Genomic DNA, 10,069 nt, shown 5'->3' with positions numbered 1-10,069 from the left:
AGACTCCCTCTGCCTTTCGCCCTCCTCTGCTAACTGCTGCCTGGTGAATCCCCACAGGCCCTGAACCCGGGGGACAGTAAACTGGAGAACGAGGTGGTGATGGAGACTAGAAGCCTGACCATTCAGTGACCTTTTTCTATGAGGTGGAGGATCATAGTAGCTAACTTTGGAGGATGAGTTCTATCTGCTGAGCGCCTTCTCTGAAGGGCAGAGCATCCTTATCTCCCAATAACATCAGTGGGAGTTTGAGAACACTCAGCAACTCATAGGATTGGGCAATACAAATATAAAGGCCTTGGGTGGCTAAAGTTAAGCACTAAAATCTGCAGTTAGATGCCTAAATACTCATTATAGCCACCTGCAGAGGTGCTGATTAAATCTCTATCAGCATTGTGGTGTTTAAAATAGATATTTGAAAAACAAGGGGAATGATGTTTAAAGGCATATTTGTCCTTCGGTTGACATCAGACAACTTTATGCCAGGTGACTGGATTTTCCAAACCTGGATACCTAAACTTTGACTCCTAACAATCACATGTAGGTGCATAAATAGGGGTGGGGTCAGTTGTAAAATCACCTTTTTGCTGCCCTATGTTGCAGCGGAGCAGGACAAAGTAGCCATAAAGCTGCCCTAAGAGGCAGCTAGGAATTCCCCAGCATGTGCAAATCCCTAACACACAGAACTAGCATATATAGTGTACAGCCAGTGTAGCTGGCTGAATGTCACCAACTCCTAGCTTCCCACCCAAGTATATGGGGTGTGAGCTGGAAACAGAAGATGGCACACACAGTGTGCGTTGAGCTACAGCAATCTCCAGTGCAGCAATGGCTGTTTCAAGACAGCATAATTTAGAACAACCCAGAGTCTAGCTCTCACTTACTCTCACTCATGCTCGTCACCCCAATCGGGGTATGGGCCTCCAACCACAGATCTCCAGAGTCCTCTGTCCTGGGCCATTTGATCTAGCTGGTTCCAGGTATAGCCCATTTTTATGCTATCAGCCTGAAGGTCGCGTCGCCAGGTGTTTCTTGGATGGCCTCTTTTCCGCTCGCCTTGGGGGTTCCACCGCAATGCCTGTCTAGTGATGTTGGTTGGCTGCTTGCGTAGTGTCTCTCCTATCCAGTCCCACCTTCTCCTTCTAATTTCTTCATCTGCTGGAAGTTGACAGGTGCTCTCCAAGAGGTAGATGTTGCTGATGGTGTCTGGCCAGCGGATCTGGAGAATCCTTCTAAGGCAACTATTTATGAAGGTCTGGATCTTCCTGGTGGTTGTTTTAGTTGTCCTCCAGGTTTCAGCTCCATACAATAAAACTGATTTCACGTTGGAGTTGAACAGTCTAATCTTTGTTGCCAAAAAGACAGCTCTCTGGAGCTCCAGACGTTCTTGAGCTGTAAGAAAGCTGCTCTTGCCTTACCGATCCTTGCTTTGATGTCTGCGTCCGTGCCACCCTGTTGGTCGATGATGCTGCCTAGGTAGGTGGAGGACTGCACTTCTTCCAGAGGGCTTCCATTCAGTGTGACTGGGTCATTACTGATGGAGTTAATCTTGAGGACCTTGGTCTTGTCCTTGTGGATGTTGAGGCCAACCTGTGATGACATGGCTGCCACTACGTTGGTCTTCTCTTGCATCTGCTGTTTGCTATCCGAAAGGAGTGCAAGGTCGTCGGCAAAGTCCAGGTCATCAAGCTGAGTCCACATCGTCCACTGGATTCCATTCCTGCGCTCATAAGTGGATGTCTTCATAATCCAATCAATGACAAGGAGAAAGAGAAATGGTGACAATAAGCATCCTTGTCTAACTCCGGTTTGCACCTGGAAGCTGTTCATAAGCTGACCTCCATGGATCACTCTACAGTGTATGCCGTCATATAAGTTCTTAATCAAGTTGACCACCTTTGCTGGGATGCCATAGTGCCGAAGGAGCTTCCAGAGAGTCTCTCGATCCACGCTATCAAATGCTTTCTCATAGTCAACAAAGTTGATGTACAACAAGGAGTTCCACTCCATAGACTGCTCGACTATGATGCGGAGTCTAGAGCTCAGGTGTATTTCAGGATCTGGGCCGGTACTTGGCTGTTACTACAGTAATGACCCCTGAGCAAACAGTATAATGTACATGCTTATCACTGAGCTTGTCCAGAGGCTACAAGTCCATCAGAATGACTAGATGTCCTGATGTGTAATAAAAACGCTTTGAGTGATAAAAATCAACCCAGGCTACTTTACAGGGCCTCATCCTTCTTTCACTTACAGCATCTCAGCAGTAGTACAACGGCTAATACTGCCCAGTATTATAGTTGCCTCTCTCTTCTTCCAATTTTGAGTGAGTAGTATAAGGGCCCTACTGTCAATCAAATATTAACCCCACACCTTGACCCAGTGACTGGAGGGCAGGGCTTATTGGAAGTCCCACCCCATGGGGGGGTATTACTTCTGGGGTCAAGGCGGACACATGACTAGAAGAAAGGTGTGTCATGTGACCCCTCTAAGAACTCCTCCCTCTGTTCTCTACCAATCAGGAGGGGTTTCAGCCACTGGAGACCACCCCGAGAGGAGATTTGACAATTGGGGGGAATTCTGGGGTGGGGTGACCAGTCCGGAAGTGGTTCATGTGACCCTTCTAAGAACTCCTCCCAACACTCTCTACCAATCGCGATGGGTTTCGGCTGCAGAGGATTGCCCCAAAAGGAGATCTGACCAAAATAGGGCAGGTTCTGGGATGGGGTGAACCACCCAGAAGAGGGTCGTGTGACCCATCTAAGAACTCCTTCCAATGCCCTCTGCCAATCAGAATGCAGCACCATCACCCCATAAGTCCCGGCGCTGGGCAGAGGAGGCCATCTCTTACCAAGAAGACATGTTTTAGAAATTATGGCAAGGCTGAGAGGAAACATGGGAGTCCTTTACCACCCCCGTGAGAACTTTGGACTTTGTTTTAACTCTGAGGACCTTTGGACTTGTGTGGAGAAAGCGCTACAGCAGCGACAATTCCGAAGAGGATGAGGGAGCAGCCGAGGGGATTCCTTTGGCCCAGCCATTGATGAATATGCCAGAAGCCGAACCCGAAGCCCAACCGCTCATGAGACACCCCGCTGAGCATGGTGGCCTCTCGTCGTCCATCACCCTGAAGGAGGAAGGTGATCATGGCTTTGGGGAGTCACCGGTGGACAAGGTGAATGGAAAAGATGTCGCGCAGGTAAATGAATGATTAAGAAGTGACGGTCGATGATGGGGTGTAATGGGGTTAGGAACCTGGGGTTGTGTAAATCTAAAAACAAGCAGTGGGAACTTACACTTGTTTCTTGTCTGAAAATCTCTCGACAGCTCGACGATGCCTTTCTAGAGGACTGGAGGCCCTGGTCAGCATTGCATCAAGCAGCGAAGATGAACCCCGAGGATGATGGCTATGAGGAGTTTAGGAGGAGGCTTGGGATAGAACTCACTGAGCCAGTGCCACGTCGTGAGCGTGAAAAAGTTATGCGGACTATTGTACGCGTTGCTGTTTATGCCATTCTTAATCACTGTCTTAGGGAGAAGCTTTTTGAAGCTTGTGAGGGCTGTGTCATAGATGCGCCAGCCCAACGGCACCATGACTGTGTGACTTGGACTTCAATGAATGTAAACTGCAAACTCCGGGGCCTGTGTGCTGAGCTGTGTTTGGAAAGCTTATTGAACACTATTATTGCCATAGGTTATGCTATGCAATGTCTGTGCCTAACCCAAGAACAGTTAGCGCAAGGGGTGACCTTGATAAATGCTGTGCAATTCAGTGGAGACCCTGGCCACATTTTAAAGAAAATGCCCAAACTGGAAGATGCCTGCTTACAGCGTTATATTGACCGTCTGGTCCGCACTAAAAGTGACAGAGTCCTGCTTAAGAAAAAGACTATTTGTAAGAAATCTAAAAGGATTAAGTTAGAGAATGGTGAGGGGACAAACAGGCAATATCAAACTTGGTAGCTGTAAATTTAAAAAAAATCTATTGAAAAGGGCTTTGTGACTATCTGTGTTTCTGTTAGAAGGTCTCTGGCCCTTAAGTGAGCTAAAAGTTTTGATGGAACATCTTGGTTTGTTTTCAAGGAGCTGTATGTCTTTTCAATTTAAAAAAAATGGTTTGTCAGAACCTAGCTCTTGTGTCTTTGTGTAAAAGAGACCCATTTACAGCAAAAAGCTGAAATGTATGTTGTGGGAAGGGAAAAAATCCTAAGAATGTGTCCCTGAAGTTCTTTTCCACAACTCACCACCAGATGTCAGGGCAGAGCTCATCCTGACTCTGCTTACACCAGTCAAACAAACAGAGATGGTTCAGACATGTGTTTGAGTACAATAGAGTTGACTCATCTTGTTGAACTGAATAGTTTTAATCACACCCCCACTGAATAGTGAAGGTAATTATGATTACATACCCATGTTGCCATAGGGATAAATTTGATTGGGGTGCACCCATAGTAAGGGAGGTGGCTAGGCAAGTTCTGATTAATATGAAATGAAATAAAACCTCAGGAATTCGCTATTGGACAGTTTAAATATAACCCCTGGAGTTGGTAGAGCACTATTAGTTAAAATGTCCCAGGAGTTGGCAGAACTCTATTGGGCAGATTAAATATGACCCCAGGAGTTGTTTGAATGCTATGGGTCACTCTTTCTAGCAATTAAATGCCATTAAATGTTTAAAATAATATATTTACCAAAAACAAAAAACAAAAAACCAACCCACACACAAGCATCTAACCCAAAACTGAAATGTTTCAAGGGTTCACAAACCTTCACCATGCTTTAGAACAAGCATTTGCTCTAAAGACAATCAAACATTTAAAAGCTCTGTGTGTTTATTATGGTTGTGATACAACCATTTTATTTCAAACCCTCACCCCAAACTTTAAGCATGAAAGAAACATGTTTAAAAAAACAAGCCCCAAAGACATGTATTGATATCTGCAAAGGGTCCCCACTTGGGAATGGGGCAGTTCCACTAAGGATTGGGGATTTACTGTTTAATACTGTAAGAAGGCCCTACAGAAAAATGTATTTTAACTAAACGGAAAGAAATGTAGCCAAAAGCACCTCAGTTGTGCAGACAGCTTAATTCCCCCACCCTAGATCACAAAAGGGAATGTTAGGGAGGGGCCTAAAGTCCTTAAGTATCTATTATTCCAGAGTTGTAGCAATCAAATCAACCTGTTAGCTACTATTTTGAAGTCTGTTTGAAAGAAAGGGTTAGGATGGTATAAAAACCTCAGGTATTTTGGAGACTGTCTTTTTCAACAGAAACTCTCTTGAACGGCTGCTGGACTGCAAGAGGAGGTATCCTCCCTGTTTTTAACTCTGAAAATATATATTATATAATATCACTCGTTGGCCATGTTGTCTTAGTAAATAATGATGCCTATGTTTATTGCAGTGTGATCTGTTTAGCATGGAACCAGTAACTTTAAATTGCATTTCATCACCAGGCCAAGGTAAAAACCATTTTAACTGTAGTTTTGCTTAATAACTTCAGGTATTACACAGGTTGTATAGGGATTTGGGGGTAATCCTAACAAACATTTTTGCTTGTTCTTTAATCCAAAGGCCCAAACACACATGGGCGGGGGGAAACAGAACAAGTATGTGCCTGCAACACTTTATCCTGTAGTAGAAGGTAACTTTCTGCAATTGGCTTTTAAATGCATGTGGATTTATTGAACAGTATTTTGTTGCAAACTGTGTTTTAAACTGTGTGTGTGTGTGCGTGTGTAAAACATAGGTGGGTTTTTTTAAGTATATGGCTGCAAACTGATGGTAATGGTGTGTTTCAAACTAAGAGGGTGGTTTTTTTTTCCTGTGCAAAATGGTTTTAAACTGGATTTTAAAAGTTGATTTTAAAAGCAGTTTGGTTTTTATTTTGCAAAATGAGGTGTATTAGAAAAAAATGTGGGTTTGTTGTTTTTTGTTTTAAAGTGGTAGAAAGAAACTCAAAACTCCTGTTTGTTGTACAGCCTGAAATGGATTGTTTTGTTTTAAAGCTATGACTTTTTAAATAGAAAAACACCCAAATAAATATTTTATTCTTAAGTTTACAAGACAGTTTCATGTGATTTATAATAATAATATTGTCTGCTCCACAGTACAGTCAAAACATGAGAGACCCTTAGACCAGAGGGTAAACAAGCTTAAAAGAAAAAGAAAAGAGACGGCTGAAAAGAAAATGTCACCAGTATCAGTGACTGATGGATGGATGGATGAAGCCCAGTAAATATATTGTGTTTATAAGTTTGGTTAATTTATGAGGTTTTGTATTTTAAGTAAATGCAAAGGTGTGGGTGAGAAAGATGGTAAAGTTAAGTTTTGTAATATGTTCCTTCCCCCCAGTCAGGCATGTGCAGCTCTCCTGACAATGTTATAGTCAGAGCTACAGGGACACCTCCACCAGAACTGCCAAAGAACCAGAAATCTGCTTTGAGACCTTTAACAAGGCAAAACAGCACAAGAGTGCAGATGAAGCATCAGGGCAGTCCAAACCTCATATGCGTCAAACCCAAGGACAAAACAAAAGACTCTGGTAAAAACCAACCATGCAAACACAACTCCAGTTCCTCAGTGACCACCACTACACCAAGCCCTGAGAAAACTGAGCGAAAACGCCCACATTCACAAACCTGCTCTAGGGGTTGTGAACGTGCACAAAAACACACACATTCACAAACCCGGAGCACGCGCTCTAGGGGTTGTGAATAAAAAACCCAAGGACTGACAAACCATTCCCTCAACACCATAAGCTCCTCACAGCTCCCCCATAGTCTAGTATTTGGGAAAAGTATGATGGTTCATTCAGAAAACTGATGGACGCAGTATCCTCGGGAGTTCTATAAGAACGGTATTCTAAAAACATTTGGGAAAAATATGACGCTTCATTCAGAATACTGGTGAACGCTGTATCTTCAGGGGGCCTAAAAGGAAGGAGGGCTGGAAACCACATCAAAAATGCAAAAGCTTTGGCGGGTGACTTTTTGAAAAATACTTCAATTTTTCCAAAGGGTGGCTCTGAGCAGGCGTGACTAGTCATGGAAAGGGGCCTGGGTAAAAGGGGCACCCCAAGGCTACACATCAGCTCGGGTGTAAACAAAAGGGGGGACAGCGCTGGGTGGACAAACAAATGGCTGCCAAAAAGTTCCAGGCCAGGATCGCTGTAAAAATTTTAAAAAGGGCTAAAGAAGTAATGAGGGGGAAAAAACAAAAAGAGATGCCCCCTACTGGATGCTCTCAAACTGGCTTGTCAGAAAATGGGGAGGTGGAATCAGACTCTCACGCAGAATCTGGTTTAGAAAATTCCCCAGAGGGCTCTCTAGATGGGTCCCCATCTACTCCCAATGACCCTCACGGAGGCACCTCGGAGTCTGACTCTCAAATAGCATCTGATGTAGAAAGATGCCACTGATGGTCCCATAGAGGAACCCCCAAGTAACCCTGAAAATGCAGAGGTGTATATGGAGAGAGTGAGATGTTGGCAACATGAATTACCTAGATTTGGGGGGGGGGGGGGTCGGTGTATTGTGCAGAATTTCATTTTGTCAATCTTGAGCGAATAAATTCAGCTCAGCAGGTTGTTGAAGCCATACACGGGGAATACAGTTAGTGCTCGATGATGTTAATGGTAAGGTAGACCCTGATGATTATGTTCAGCTACGTTTAGAGAGCTGTAATTTAACTAACCCTTTGTTTTTGGTCTGAAGAACTAGAGATGAGCTTTCTGCTGAGGATTTCTTAAATCAGACCTCAAAGCTGCTACAGAGCAATAGAGAGTTGCGTGTTGATGGGATATTGCGCCTCATTGTGACCATTGTAGAAACCAGGGGTGGGGGCATTCGTAGAGTATCCTCAGTAGTCAAATCATCCATAAAAAGAGACAATGTTCAGTAGACCTGACTTACACGGGTACCAATCTGTGTTTTGCGGGTGGGCTCTTGGCCTTCATGTCCGACCGTAAACATAGGGACGTGGAATTGTTAGCCGGGGGCGAGAAAGTTGCATGAGAAACTGGGGTGGTCAGATCAAAAAAAATTATGCTCAGTGACGCAGCAATGTTTGAGCAGCATTTAGGAGTCAACATACAGGTGGTGCAGTATGCGGCGAAAGGTGGATGGGACTTTTTAAAAATGGGGGCCCAGTGTACCCCAAGACTTATTTCATCCTGTTGCATGAGCAGCATTACTATGGGTTTTTGGATGTGAAAAAGTTGTTCGGAGCGAAAAATTGTGAGTTTTGCCACACGGTGTACAGTCACGACCATTCTTGCAGGTATCGTTGCCGCCTCTGCCTGAGCGTAACATGTTCAGACAGCGTAGGCATGCAGCTGAGGTGTCCTAGCTGTAGACTATATTGTCAGTCCAAAGAGTGTTTAGACAGACACATCGACTGTGCATCAAAAAAACTAGTCAAATGCCTGTCTAAAACTGTGTGTGATAAGTGTCAGTCTTACGTGGGCAAGCGGCACAGGTATAAAGGGAGGCGCTGTAAGCAGTGTCAGGCTTTGATCGCTGGTGATGTAGACGTCACCTCTGTTTTATGGACAGCCTTAGAAATACTTTTCTGAGGATTCAGGCTATTTTTTATGATTTTGAATAGATGGAGGAGACTGGGTTTCGCTATGTCCCTAAAGCCGGAAAAGTCCTGGGAATTTAAGGACGATGAGTGTCTTTCTATGGTTGTTAAGACCTTTATTGGCAAAGAGTTCCAGGACTACACATTCCTAGCACACAATTCCAAAGGTTACGATGCGTACTTCATCGTTAGACAGTTACTGAAGGAAAAGATGTGCCTAGAACTGATCACTCAGGGTAGTAAACTAATGTGTGTGGAAATTAAGGCCCTGGGCATTCGTTTTATAGACTCTCTTCAAACTTCTTGCCCATGAAGCTTAGCAAGCTCCCGCAGGCGATGGGGTTTGAAGGGTGCAAAAGGTATTTTCCACATTTTTTTAAACACTTGAGAAAATCAAAATTAAGTGGGGCCTATACCCGGGTGTGGAGCACTATGGTGTAGAAAGCATGATGCCCAGGGAAAAAGCAGAGTTTCTCGACTGATATTGGGACCACAGGTATGAGATGTTTGACTTGTAGCAAGAGCTCGCGTACAACTGTCAGCAGGATGTCAAAATTTTGAGACAGGCTTGTATCCTATACAGAAAAGAGATTATGAAAATGACGGAGAAGGGAGATATAGTAGAGATAGAACCTGGTACATTCACTGAGATAAAACTGTGTCTAGATCCATTCCGGTACATAACACTGGCATGTGTCTGCATGGCTATGTACAGGTTTATGTTTCTGGAGCCCAACATGGTAGCTCTTCTCCCTCCAGATAACTATCACAGGCAGAAAAAGAGATATTCGACCCCAGCTATTCAGTGGCGGTCGTATACCTCTCACAAAGAAAATATACAATACGGCATGCTTTACAGGGTGGGGAACTACAGGTAGGCCCCTACTTTTTAGACGGTTATGCCAATGTTGACAGGGTACACACAGCCTTTGAGTTCAACAGTTGTTTTTTTCCCTACGGTTGTGTCACTGTCATTGTGAAAAAGCACAAAACCCTATGACGGGGACAACGTTTGGGTTTCTTTATTACAAGATGAAGCTCAAGACCGACTGTCTGAAACGACTTGGTTTTGTAGTGAGGACTCTTTAGGAGCACGAGTGGCAGATGATGAAAGAAACAGACAAGAAGCTTGCAGGTTTCTTAAACAGAGCCCAGTTGCGCCAGGCGCCTCTCATGCCTAGGGATGCTCTTTTTGGGGGGAGGACAAACGCTATCGGCCTATATTACAAACCTAACCCCAGGGAAGAAATCCACTATTATGATTTTACCAGCCTGTACCCATTCGTAAGCAAAACCCAAGAATACCCTATTGGACACCCCAATATAGTTTATGACAAATTGGGACCCCTTGCAAATTATTTTGGAATTGCAAAAGTTAAAGTGTACCCCCCCATGAGGCTTCTTTTTCCCGTTGTTACCTGTCAGAGTAGGTGACAAGCTTATGTTCCCGCTATGCTGAACCTGTGTGGAAACCAAGCAGTGGGAGATG

At 44.2% G+C, this 10,069-nt stretch overlaps 1 long non-coding RNA gene across 1 annotated transcript; it reads left to right on the top strand.

Moving 5' to 3' along the window:
• The first annotated feature begins 5,399 nt into the window (after window positions 1–5,399).
• On the top strand, window positions 5,400–6,619 carry LOC135980159 (uncharacterized). Its single transcript, XR_010597360.1, has 3 exons — window positions 5,400–5,459; window positions 5,572–5,641; window positions 6,108–6,619. It is a non-coding gene; the product is annotated as an uncharacterized LOC135980159 (long non-coding RNA).
• The last annotated feature ends 3,450 nt before the right edge of the window (window positions 6,620–10,069 follow it).

Source organism: Chrysemys picta, unplaced genomic scaffold (genome assembly GCF_011386835.1).
Source record: "Chrysemys picta bellii isolate R12L10 unplaced genomic scaffold, ASM1138683v2 scaf2022, whole genome shotgun sequence".
NCBI classification, from domain to species: domain Eukaryota; kingdom Metazoa; phylum Chordata; order Testudines; family Emydidae; genus Chrysemys; species Chrysemys picta.
This window is presented reverse-complemented; position numbering and strand designations above follow the sequence as displayed.